Genomic DNA, 12,500 nt, shown 5'->3' with positions numbered 1-12,500 from the left:
TTCCCCTCACAGATGCACGAACAACTGAGATGTTTTCCTCAGTTCCGCTGCTTGAAAGTCTCCCAGAACGTTCGTCAATATCGACATTTTTTCGGCCATTTTTGGAAACGTCTGAACCACTGGTTCACTTGTGTGCTGCTTACGCACTTGTCTCCGTACACTTTCTGCAACTTTGTGTAAGACCCTGTACAGGTATCGCTTTATAACATCTTTCTCTGCCATGGTCAATGCTACGATCACACGCTACACACCATCCTTCCAAGCACTGTTGTAAACTGTGGAAGTGCGCTAGAACTTTAAAACGTACGGCGCATTCACGGTTGAGTTCAAGGTCAATCTTCCCCAAGCGGCTTTACCTTGTGTCCTTCAGTTCAAACTTGAATGTGATAAGCTTTTTTGTTCAGATCATTTCGCAGGAAAACTGTGGATTAATACACGTAGAATTTCAAACATGTTAGCTACCCTACGAGGTGATAATTGCGTACCGTTATGGTTCTAGAACCAATTCTATTCTTTGTCCAGATTTTTTGGGGCTTCCAGTTCTGCCCTCAGATACTATTTTTGAAATGTCCTTAAGAACCTATGAATAGCACTGTGTTGGATGTTTATTTTGTTTTGTTTTTCATGAAGCTTCCTCACATATGTAGTTCTAATTTCTTTGCATTTCAGGCTCTTTATCTTCCATGTTACTGCCAACACTAGTTCTTTCAGGTTCATCATCAATAATGTGTGTCTTTAGAATGAACGCTACATCACTATCGACATAAACCAATTGAAATTTTATAAAAATACAAGCATTTACTTTTGATGTATTTCCTATTGTCAGTACGGTACTGTTTTTCTAAAATCTCGAATCTCACTTTAATAAACTATCACTCTTGAGCGACACTGTATATATATATATATATATATATATATATATATATATTCATACTTATATGGCACGGTTACTGATGAGGATTCGCCTATCAAATTATTTCATTTTCTGAAGAAATCTGAAGCCTACGTATAACCGTAAAAAACAACAAGGTAAAAGTTTAAATTTTCATTTCCTTCGAAAACTGCTCTTAAATGTGGATTTGGTCGTTTTGACTGCTTCTTCTAGCGTGTAAAAATTACCTTTTGAAGGCAGTTTTCTCCTGTGTTTAAATGTACACTGTTTTATATATATATATATATATATATATATATATATATAAACACATACGCACATATGTATATACATATTACTTGTAATTATGGAATGGAAGAATTGGATTATATTTAGTTTATATTTGACGTTGTTTTCGGCTAGGCGATGCACGTAGGCTGCGAAGTGAAAAGTGAATATTTGACTACATTTGGTGAAGGACAGTTTTGCTCGTTTGGATAGAAGGTGGGATAATATTAATGTTGTAATAATATTGGAGATAACGTGCAGCTAACCAGATGCACATTTATATCCACACAAAAATCCAAACGCGTATATGCACGCACACGTAAAACCACATATACACATATATGGAAAGAGCAAAAGATCAGTCAGAAGCACTCCCACACGTGCTTTTCAGTGTTCATTTAATTTAATTATTTAAAATCGGAGTTGTCGTTCTTAACTTTATTGTTTAGAATTTGTCATTAAGATAATGCATTTCGTAATCACTACGGATATAACTTTAATTAATCGAAATGCCTTGGTGCACTACAAGTACTCTAACACACCTATTATATGAACATACATGCATATGTATGTTCGTGTACGCGTGTGTGAGAATGTGTGTGTATAAGTATATATAATTATATATATATATATATAAATAATAGTTGAGAGAGTTGATATGTGAAAGCACGCCGTTGGATGTATAAAAGACAAAAAGACTGAAAAAACTACAGGTGGCTTGTGTTATATGGTTAAAGAATATATTTAAATCGTTATGTTAGAAAAATTTTATAAAATTTTGCGTATAGTAACATAGTTTCGGAGAAATTTCTCCAAAAACTATGTTACTATACGCAAAAGTTTATAAAATTTTTCTAACATAACGATTTAAATATATTCTTTAACCATATAACACAAGCCTTCTGTGGTTTTTTCACTCTTTTTTGTCTGTTATATATATATATATATATATATATATATATATACATACAAGAAGGCACCAGACTGACACGTACTCAATTTCAGCAAATCTGCAGTCCTTGTGTGTGTGTGTGTGTGTGTGTGTGTGTGTGTGTGTGTGTGTGTGTGTGTGTGCGTGCGTGCGTGTGTGTGTGTGTGGGTGCATGTGCGTGTGTCTGTGTGTCTGTGTGTAGTGCGTATGTGTATTTGAGTGTATTTCTACACAGATAGATGTATATATAATAGAACAGCGGGGTGCGGTAGATGTTGATTTTCGTTATATTGCCGCAGATGTAAATTGGTCGAGCATATTAACGACATTCCGTATGTTGACACTTCGTAGTTTTCTGATATGTACGGAGGCTAGACCGACTTGAACTAATGGTAGGTATCGTTTGAACGAATCCATGTTCTATTTCAAGTATCTTAAAATTCGAGGTAGGTACCAGTAAAATTTCGAATCGTTAGTAACGGACTTTTTTATCGAAACAAAACCCTTATCTTGTGACGAACACCTTAATACTACGCCAATCTGTTATTTTTTATTATTTTACAGTATTGCTTTTGGTATGGGTATTGTTGCATTGCGTCCTTACTCAACATAACTATAGACAGACAGACAGACAGACAGACAGATATACAGCAGTGTTCTAGTATCTTTTTTGCGTGTCAGCGTTGTTTGTACATATATTCGTGTATCGGTTGCCTGTAATTGTGTCTGTCTATGTATTTGTCTGCACATGCTCGTGCGTGTCTGTGTTTTGAGAAATGTGTGTGTGTGTGCATGTGTGATTGCACATACACATACGTTGCACACAAACGCAGTTATGTGTTGTGGTCGCGGCTAGACTTGATTTGGTCGTAGGCCTGAGGCCGAACAATAATTGCGTCAAGTTCAAATACATGTCAGAAATTGCGCGCATTTTAAGAGAGGGTCATAGTATATGTAAATAACCTTTGTACTTCACTCTCTCCTTTGAATATTCCCAACTCATGAAACCGAAAGATGTCTTCGGTAAGAATTGAATTCAGAAATTACAATGAGTATAAATGGTTTTGTTCGATGCTCTACTGATTTTGTCATTTACCGCTAGGCACATACGCACGCTTGCACACACACACATGGATACAAGCACAACAAATGTACACACGCTCCACAAATGCACACACGCACCAGAAATACACACACACACACACATGCACACGCATACACACGCAGACACCAAAGCATACACACACATTCATACCGAAGTTTAAGACTTGAATTCTTTCACACGCAAAAAATACATACGGCTTATTTTCTGTGTGTGAGCCTATGATTTAGAATGAAAAGTAAAAGACGGGGGATTTACTTTGTTAATTTAATGCATCAAGCTATCCTAACCTCGTTTCATAAAGAAATTCTTTATCCGTTTTCTATCTTATTCGTACATTTACTGAACCAAATTGATAGGGATTTCCATGTATCTGTCTATATAATGCACTGAAAAGCTTTTCTTTTGGTTGAAAGCGGGGACGAAATCTCCTTCGAATTTGTTTCATCTTATTATAATTCCCTTGCTTCTTCACATTGTATGCATTAATCGATTTTGTTTTCTCTTCTTCTATCAGTTTGTCATTTGTGTAGAGAGGGAGATAAATTCTATAGTATTTACTCAAATAAAAGACACAGATTTACAACCTAACATGTTTAAAATCCTTGATATTCTCAAGATAAACTGATACCATCGTCGAAATCTTCTTTGTGTCTTCTGTACAAAAGATCCAACATAATTGAATTCAATGGAAGTAATGAAGACTTCCTTTCAACGTTCTTGTTGTTTCTGGTTTTCTCCTGTGTCTTTTTATTTTAACTCTATCTTATTATTTTTGCTATTTTTATTTTTCTCATATTATTATCGATTTTCTCATAATATTTTTTCCTTACAACATTAAGTTACTATTAATATCGATAAAGTTAATTTTTATTTCAAATCTTCCATAGTAATTTCCACATTTTCATTTCTAATGTAATTCGTTTTGTATTGAATGATTGCTTATATTTTTCTTTCACTTTTTTTTCCTTTACTGTTATTTTATGGTGACGGTAATTTTTCTTTAATGATTTCACATTCTGATGTCTGCTACAAAACATAATCATTGGAATAAAATATAAATTCATCATGATCCTCTGACATATAATCAAGTAAAGGTTAATGCTATTCGGAAAAAAATAATAAATGGTTTTAACATGTGAGAAATTTGTTTTGTGAGTTCAGTGCAGCAAGAAGTAAAATTGTTGTTCACCGCGACGGATTTGGAATTAGAATTCGTTCCGTTAGAAATAATTTACTTCATAGACGGCACTAATTCCTTAGTTAATACTTCACTGTCACAGCATCCCAAATGCGCAATTCTGCTCAAACATATCCGTTAACTGGTGATAAAACATTGACCAAAGCGGCTGTGCTAATGGAATTTTAGGATGCACTAGCGTTTTCCAAGAGCATTAGACAAGAAAGCAAACGTTATATTGGGAATCAGAAAAGGGTTTTCCAAAAGTTATAACATACGCTACATCACATGCCAAATGCAAACCGTTATTTAACACCCTGCAAACTTACATGACCAGCAAAATCAGTGTTCGACATTTCATTACCACATAAACAGATCTGTATTTCCCAAAGCTAGAATAATACACTAAAAACTAACGGAACTTCACTATGTTTGTAAGAAAGCAGGAATCTTAAGAACCCGGTGTTATATGCAATCTGTTTATTATGGACTCATAACAAAGACAGAAATGGTCAAATACGTGACTACAGGAATTGCTTAAATTGCTCCAAAGCTCAATTTTAACTTGTTGATTTAGATCATGGCTTTCCTTTCACTGAAGCTGATGAAATATGTAAGAAATATGTAGTTCGACCAGTTTATGCCGATATGCCTTCCCTTACAAATAACTGGCCATTTATCAATATTGTAAATCGTTATTGTCATATGTTTAATTTAGCAGAATTATATTAAAACCCGCCTATATTTCATCATAAATAGCAAAAATTCCACTGGCAAGTTTATAGAATGACAATGTCGGAATGTATCATTAATTAATAGTTCTGCTTAAGCTTAAGGTTATAAATATTTGATAAATGTTTGCTTATATCTTAGTTATATTTCTCAATATTTAATGGGACATATTTGGCAATGGTATTTGCTCTTCATGTTGATTTCGTGCAACAGTTATTGATTCATCTTAAATTATCTTGAAAGGAAACGTTAGAGAAATGTCAAAGTAAACAGGGAAATATTGTAGTTAATAAACAACAGTAAATACGCGTTACATTGTCATAGTTCGAACCAGCATTGACTTTTAATTTTGACAGAATCAACACTTGTTTCTTGCAGACTCCCTTCAAAATAAATTAAGTCATATCTCACCAATTGATCATCTTATTGCCATTTATAAAATCAGTTAAGTTTAGAATTATTACAAGTATTGACAAAATGCGGTCTGCGGGTCATATGCAGTCCCTGTAGTGGTTGAACTGGCACGCCTAATTTTGTGAAAAAAATATCTATTAAAATTTTGTTTCATTTCTTTCTCTCTTTTATAATTTCTCTGACTCAAAATGATTTGGTGAAACTGAAATGAAAAGGAAATATCTATTAAATGTCCAACTAACCTTACTTAATTATGTTTGTTGCGCTGCGGGTACATCCACTAGTTGCTCGTGCAATATTCTTCGCGAATCAAAGTCAATTTACAACCATCCGACCATTCAAAAACCTTAAATTTTAATCCCTACTCAAGACACAACATCAACTTTGTACATTTTCAATCTGTGGAAACAGAAATTGAACAGTAATTCAATAGCAAATTTCATTGACAATTCTCTTTTCTTTTTTTCTGCTTTTGTCTTTTACTTGTTTCAGTCACTTGACTGCGGCCATGCTGGAACGCCGCCTTAAAGGGTCTTTCAGTCGAAGAAATCGACACCAGGATTTATTAATTTTAAGCCTAAAACTTATTCTATCAGACACTTTTGCCGAACCACTATGTTACGGGGACATAGACACACCAACGTCTGCTGTCAAGCGATAGTAGGGTACAAACACAGACACTACTCCAAATTTAAAGAATTCAAAACTAGAGACGTTGTTTTTAGCATTTTAAGAATCCATTTAATGTCAATGTTGAATAAGTTACATGAAATGAACTGCAATTTGGAAAAAATAGAATTTTGGATTAGTGAATTTCTTTCGTCAAAATTTAAAGATAAGTATCTCAATTTTATGCAGACTACCTTAAAGTAATGAACTCCCCCAAATTAACATAATTCCCTAAATGCTATGCCACACTGCTTGGCAGTATGTACAAACGTGAACAACTCTTTTCTAGAATGAAAATAAGGATGTACATTGAGCATTTGTACTTTTTCAACAGTTTATATTTGCGCAACTATACTAAATACATTTTCATCAAATAATGCAGTTATTTCCAAAGACACATAGTGCGCACTCCCGGTCATACAAACATAGACAGACTTACAATCTTGTACACACATACACACAGACACACACACACACACACACACACACGTACTCATACACATGCACGTTTAAACATGGATATATACTAACAAAGTAGTTCAAGTGAAGCCTTGTTAGATATATATAATGTTAAAAACTGTTGAAAAGCGAATACAATGCAAATCGAAATATGGATGCGAAGAAAATAATTGTTTAAATTTTACCTTATGGTAACGTATACACCATTGTACGGTCTTCCTTTCGTTGTCACTCGTATATTTTAATTTGCATTGTATTTGTTTTTCAAAAACATATATGTATGCGTGTGTGTCTATGCGTGTGTGTGTGTTGTAGTTATTCCTTTATTCTTTGAAAGTTATTAGCTGTGGGGAATTATAATGCACGTCAAGTGACACAGCATAATGCATGTAAATAGCTCTTGTATGACATTAGCAACTACATGATATATATTTTGCCTGCCTCTGTCTGTCTTCAGTGTGTTTATGTGTGTGTGCGTGTGTGTGTGGGTGGGTGAGAGAGAAAGAGAGCAGGAGAAAAAGAAAGAGCTAAGATAGAAAGAGGAAAATAATGAAGGAGAAACAATATAGAAGTAATGCAAATTTTTGACTGGTTAAAGTGTCAATGAACAAGGCGAAATATAATTAGTTTATGACCTGCCATTGCCACTTCATTTTATGCATGCCCATGCACGTGACACACCTGTTTCATAGTAAACAACATCTCACCTTGTCTATTCATCCTCCTCTCTACAAGAAACTTGCAAATTACTTGGCAAGTAAAATATTAAGTAGAGATGGATAGTGAATGACTATCAGCCATATGCTAAACGAACAGAGAAGCAAGAGGTAGAAGTAGGTAGATACGAGAATATCACGCCCGGCACTTAGTCATGCAATTTAAAAATGAAAAGTGTATAATTTAAACAGGGCATTTATAGCTTTTTTTGTAACATTCATAAAAAGAAAACAATTATGTTACAATCTGTTTGTTGTCTTCGTTAATTTCAATATCTTAGGCATGAATTGCATGCATTGCATACATGCAGAAAATGCCACTTGTGTGGCACTATGTATGCAGGAGCAAGTGAGAAGAACTTATAGCAGCAGTACTTGTAACGGCTGTTTGTAATAACTGCGTTATATACAGACTAACATGTTGGTTAGTGTATAACGTGTTGCTTAGTGTATATCGTGTCAGTCATGAGTATGTATGTGGAAATGTAATGGAAATGTAAAAGACAAAAGAGACGTGAATAGGCCCAAGTCAAAACCCACTTAGGATTGGGTTAAAGTATAGTGAAAGAATCTGTGAAAATTACATCTATTAATTGCTTCAGCAGGCGCAGACATTCGCATATGGAAACTTAATCGTTCTTTACAAAGCTATCATGGGAAAGTGTCACAATGTGTTGGAGAAATATGAAGTTGTGAAAATGATGGTAGAATTAGAAATGGCTGAAAACATTTAAAGGCCCCACTACTATTGGGTCACACATCAAGGAAATACACTGTATACAGCAACTTTCAAATACTCATATCTAGACAATGTAGGTGAAACACTCGTTGATGTAGAACTTGTACCACGCTGTTTTAACGTAAGTGATAACAATACACTATCTGTGGTCAGTTTGGTAGGGGTGGAAATTTACAGTGATGGCGTGAAGACTGCCATTAAGACTGAAGAACGGAGTGGTATTCTGGGGATTTCAGGAAGAAGAATATTTGACTGATTAAAATTGTAAAAGGAGAAATTCCGATTAGCCTACAAGAATGACTCCATGCTGTACAGTTTATTATTAAACTACCGAAAATATATCATTTACACTATATACATTTAAAGGGTATTTGTCCTCATCTTGTTTGTTGTTAACACAACGTATCGGCTGATATACCCTCCAGACTTCATCAGGTGTCTTGGGGAAATCTCGGACCTGGGTTCTCATTCCTAAGGTATTTTTCGATGTTGTTGTTGTTCTTGTTATTATAATTATTATTATTATTATTATTATTATTATTATTATTATATTATTATTATTATTATTATTATTATTATTCAGTAGTTTTATTTTTATAGCGTGCTTTCACTTCACTACCGAGCGCAGCTCTGTGTGCCTTGGGCATGTGCTGTGATTTGTTGTGATGCTCTGATGGTTATTGTATGGAAAGTGCTCTGCGTAGGATGTGTGCAGTGCCTAGTAGTGCAATTCTCTGTATGTTATATGTGTTTGTAAGTCCTGGTGTTTTTGTTATGTATTTGTCTGAGTATTTTTTTATCATGCCTAATGCACCTACTATGATAGGAATTGTTTCTGTTTTCAGATTCCACATTCTAGTTACCTCTATTTCCAGGTCTTTGTATTTTGAGAGTTTCTCCATTTCTTTTAGAGACACGTTGTCATCAGCCGGTATTGATACATCAATTAGAAAGCATTTTTTTTCTTCATGATCTCTGACAACTATATCTGGTCTGTTGGCCTTAATTTCACTATCTGTGTGTATCGGCATATCCCAGAGTATGGTTGCTTTCTCGTTTTCTGTGACCTTTTCTGGTGTGTGCCTATACCATCTTTTTTCTGTTGTTATTCCATAATGTTGGCATAGCTTCCAATGTATGTAGGTTCCAACTCTGTCATGTCTGTGAATATATTCCTTCTTAGCCAGGACTGGGCAGCTAGAGATAATATGATTTATTGTTTCTTGTCCATCTCCACATATTCTGCAGTTACTTGTAATATTTCTTTTCATCACATGTTTTTGGTAATTTCTGGTGGGGAGGCTTTGGTCTTGTGCTGCAATTAAAAATCCCTCTGTTTCTGCTTTGAGTCCTGAGCTTCTCAACTCATTGCTGGGATTTTTCTTTGTCTATTTCTTTTGCGTTTAGTTTAGTCCAGTATTTACCATGAAGGGGCTTTTCTTGCCATCGTTTTATCATGGCTCGTTGCTGTACTATTTTTAGTTTGGATTTCATTTGTTTTATAGCTTTTGTTGTTTCTTCATCATCTTCTTCTTCTTCTTTGTGTTTATTAGGTGGTATGATTTCTTGTTTGTATTTGTCAGCTTCCTTAAATACTGAGAACAGTTTTTTTATTATTATTATTATTATTATTATTATTATTATTATTATTATTATTATTATTATCATTATTATTATTATTGCTATTATTATTGCTATTATAATAATAATAATAATAATTATTATTATTATCATTATTATTATTATTATTATTATTATTATTATTATCTTTATTATTATTATTATTATTATTATTATTATTATTATTATTATTATTATCATTGAGTGAGAGAGCAGTGCATGCCATTAAAGTGACACTGGGGAAAATATACGAAGCCCAGTATACCCATCATGACTACCCGTCTGATAAGGGTACACCAAGCACATGCATTACAGCCATATGTGCGCGACATGGTGATCACATATCAAGATAAACAGCACACGACTTTGCAGGGGGGCCCAGTTAGAATTTTCTTCTGGTTGAGTAGCCCATACCGCACACACATTATTATTATTATTATTATTATTATTATTATTATTATTATTATTACATATTATTATTATTATTATTATTATTATTATTATTATTATTATTATTATTATTATTATTATTATTATTCAGGTCACTGGCTTGAATCAAATTCGGATGCTTGGGGTTAGTAGATCGCGCTCTTAACCACTACGCCATATGCCCGTGGGCAATTATGGAGTGAATTTTAGGTCTTATAAATCTAATATTCTCCTATCATTCCTTAATACTGATTCCCAGATGCTGTTCATAAAAATAAACGAATAAGAATAGATGAGTGTACAAATACTAAACTCTTACAGCTGATTCTTCTATGAGGCTGCCAAATCTTCAAGGTTATCCTCATCCCGTCAGTGATATATATATATAGATGAACAAACATTGAACAGGGATTGGACATTGGTTGAGCCCCAATGCTTCGTCAGAAAGACCAAATGTTAAGAAACTAACATGTGGGAAAGTAAGTTAGAATAATAGAGTAAAACAAAACAAAAAATAACGATATAGAAATGGTAAGGAATGGTAAGAACTTCATTTTAAGGTGCTATTGTAACCCATGGTATAATATTTTATGGTAACCATTCATGTATTTATGGTACACCTATTGCATTCATGTTTTTTTTTGTACGTGTGTGTGTTGTCCGTATATCAATAAAACACTTTTGTCCTGATTGGAAAAAAAACAACAAAAGTCTTAACGAAAATTTACTCGTCGCTAGAAGAGGACTTAACTCCTGTTTGCAAAACTGGTGATTTCTCCGACTTGAAAATTGTTAAAAGTTTTAGTTGAAAATTAATTTTTACATCTATTTCCTGGTGCCTCTGGTAAAAATAAGTTGACGAAAATACAACTAGAGTCATGACGAATGCCCTAAAATTGGAGCGACATGCATTCTAATTTGTGAACGTGTGTAAAACACAGTCACGTACACACACACACACACACAATCACACACATATCCTGCCTTTCATATATACATATATATATATAATAGCAAAGGTGTATATATATATATGTATGTTTATCTACATATATATATAAATATATATATACTTGTGTGTATGCATGTGTGGGTGTAAAAATAAATGTGTGCGTGTGTGTGTGGATTATTATGTGTATCTGTATGTTCCTCTCATCTATTTCGTAATGGCATATCCACAGATTTTGGCCAGCACTGTAATATATTATATACATTGTCTTCATGAGGAACAAAATAGGTTACGCGATCGGCGTCATAGTCCAAACGACAAAATTGAAATTACTCCGTTTTTCACTGAGTGACATATTGTATCTAATACTTAACTGCTTTTGTCTGTCTATACTTACTTTGTGGACCTACGTAAATTGATACAATACGAATTAGAGTAGAAGAGAAAATGAGAACAATGGTATCACACAATTGATGTGTTAAGTGTACAAAGAAGACGGAATGCGTTGTAGCAATACAAGACGTTCAGAAATTCTTATTCTTTCAACGAAGTTATTGTAAATAAGGCGCTTCCTGCTGTCCATTCCTAAAAGTGTTGGGTTAAATTTATAGATACTTTCTACTATATTACAGAACAGATAAATTTGATATACAAAATTGTTAGAACTAGTATCGTGTATACAAACACACACACACACACATACACACACCACACACACACACACACACACACACACACACACATATATATATATATATATATATACTACATATATACATGCATATATACTACCAAAAGTACTACTCACTTCGGTATCAACCAACCCATACCTTTCCACTACCTTTTCCCTACCCATCCCTGAGTGTAGTTCTGTCATATCACCCCTCCTCACATATCTTACATTATTTTACTCCTTACCTTCTCATCTCTTCCTATTCATCCTCCACACCTTTCCGTTCCTCCCATTATATTATCTTGACCACCAACTACCACTCCCTTTCTCACTTCTTTCACTCTTTCTTCACTTTTATTCACTCTTGATTTTTTTCCCTCTCCTTTTTTCTCCCCCTTATTTCTTTACTTCTTTTTGCTCTCGTTCTTCCTCTCATTTTCTCTTCCTGTTTTAGATTTGACCTATCTCCTCTTTCTCTTCATATATATCTCCTTCCATCCATCCACAAATACTACCAACGCATTCTCAAAATTTCATTCACGCCACAAAACACTTTCGAACGAGCAACACTGATTCCACGGATCCATACTTTGAAATGACTAAACATGACCTGCTATTGGAAATTACATACCATAAATAGGAAACTTTTTACTACTTCTATACACTATTTTTCTCGAATAATGGAACTGCAACTACAATATTTTATATATTGTATTTCTACTTCCATT

This window comes from Octopus sinensis, linkage group LG3 (genome assembly GCF_006345805.1).
Source record: "Octopus sinensis linkage group LG3, ASM634580v1, whole genome shotgun sequence".
Taxonomy (NCBI): Eukaryota; Metazoa; Mollusca; class Cephalopoda; order Octopoda; family Octopodidae; genus Octopus; species Octopus sinensis.
This window is presented reverse-complemented; position numbering follows the sequence as displayed.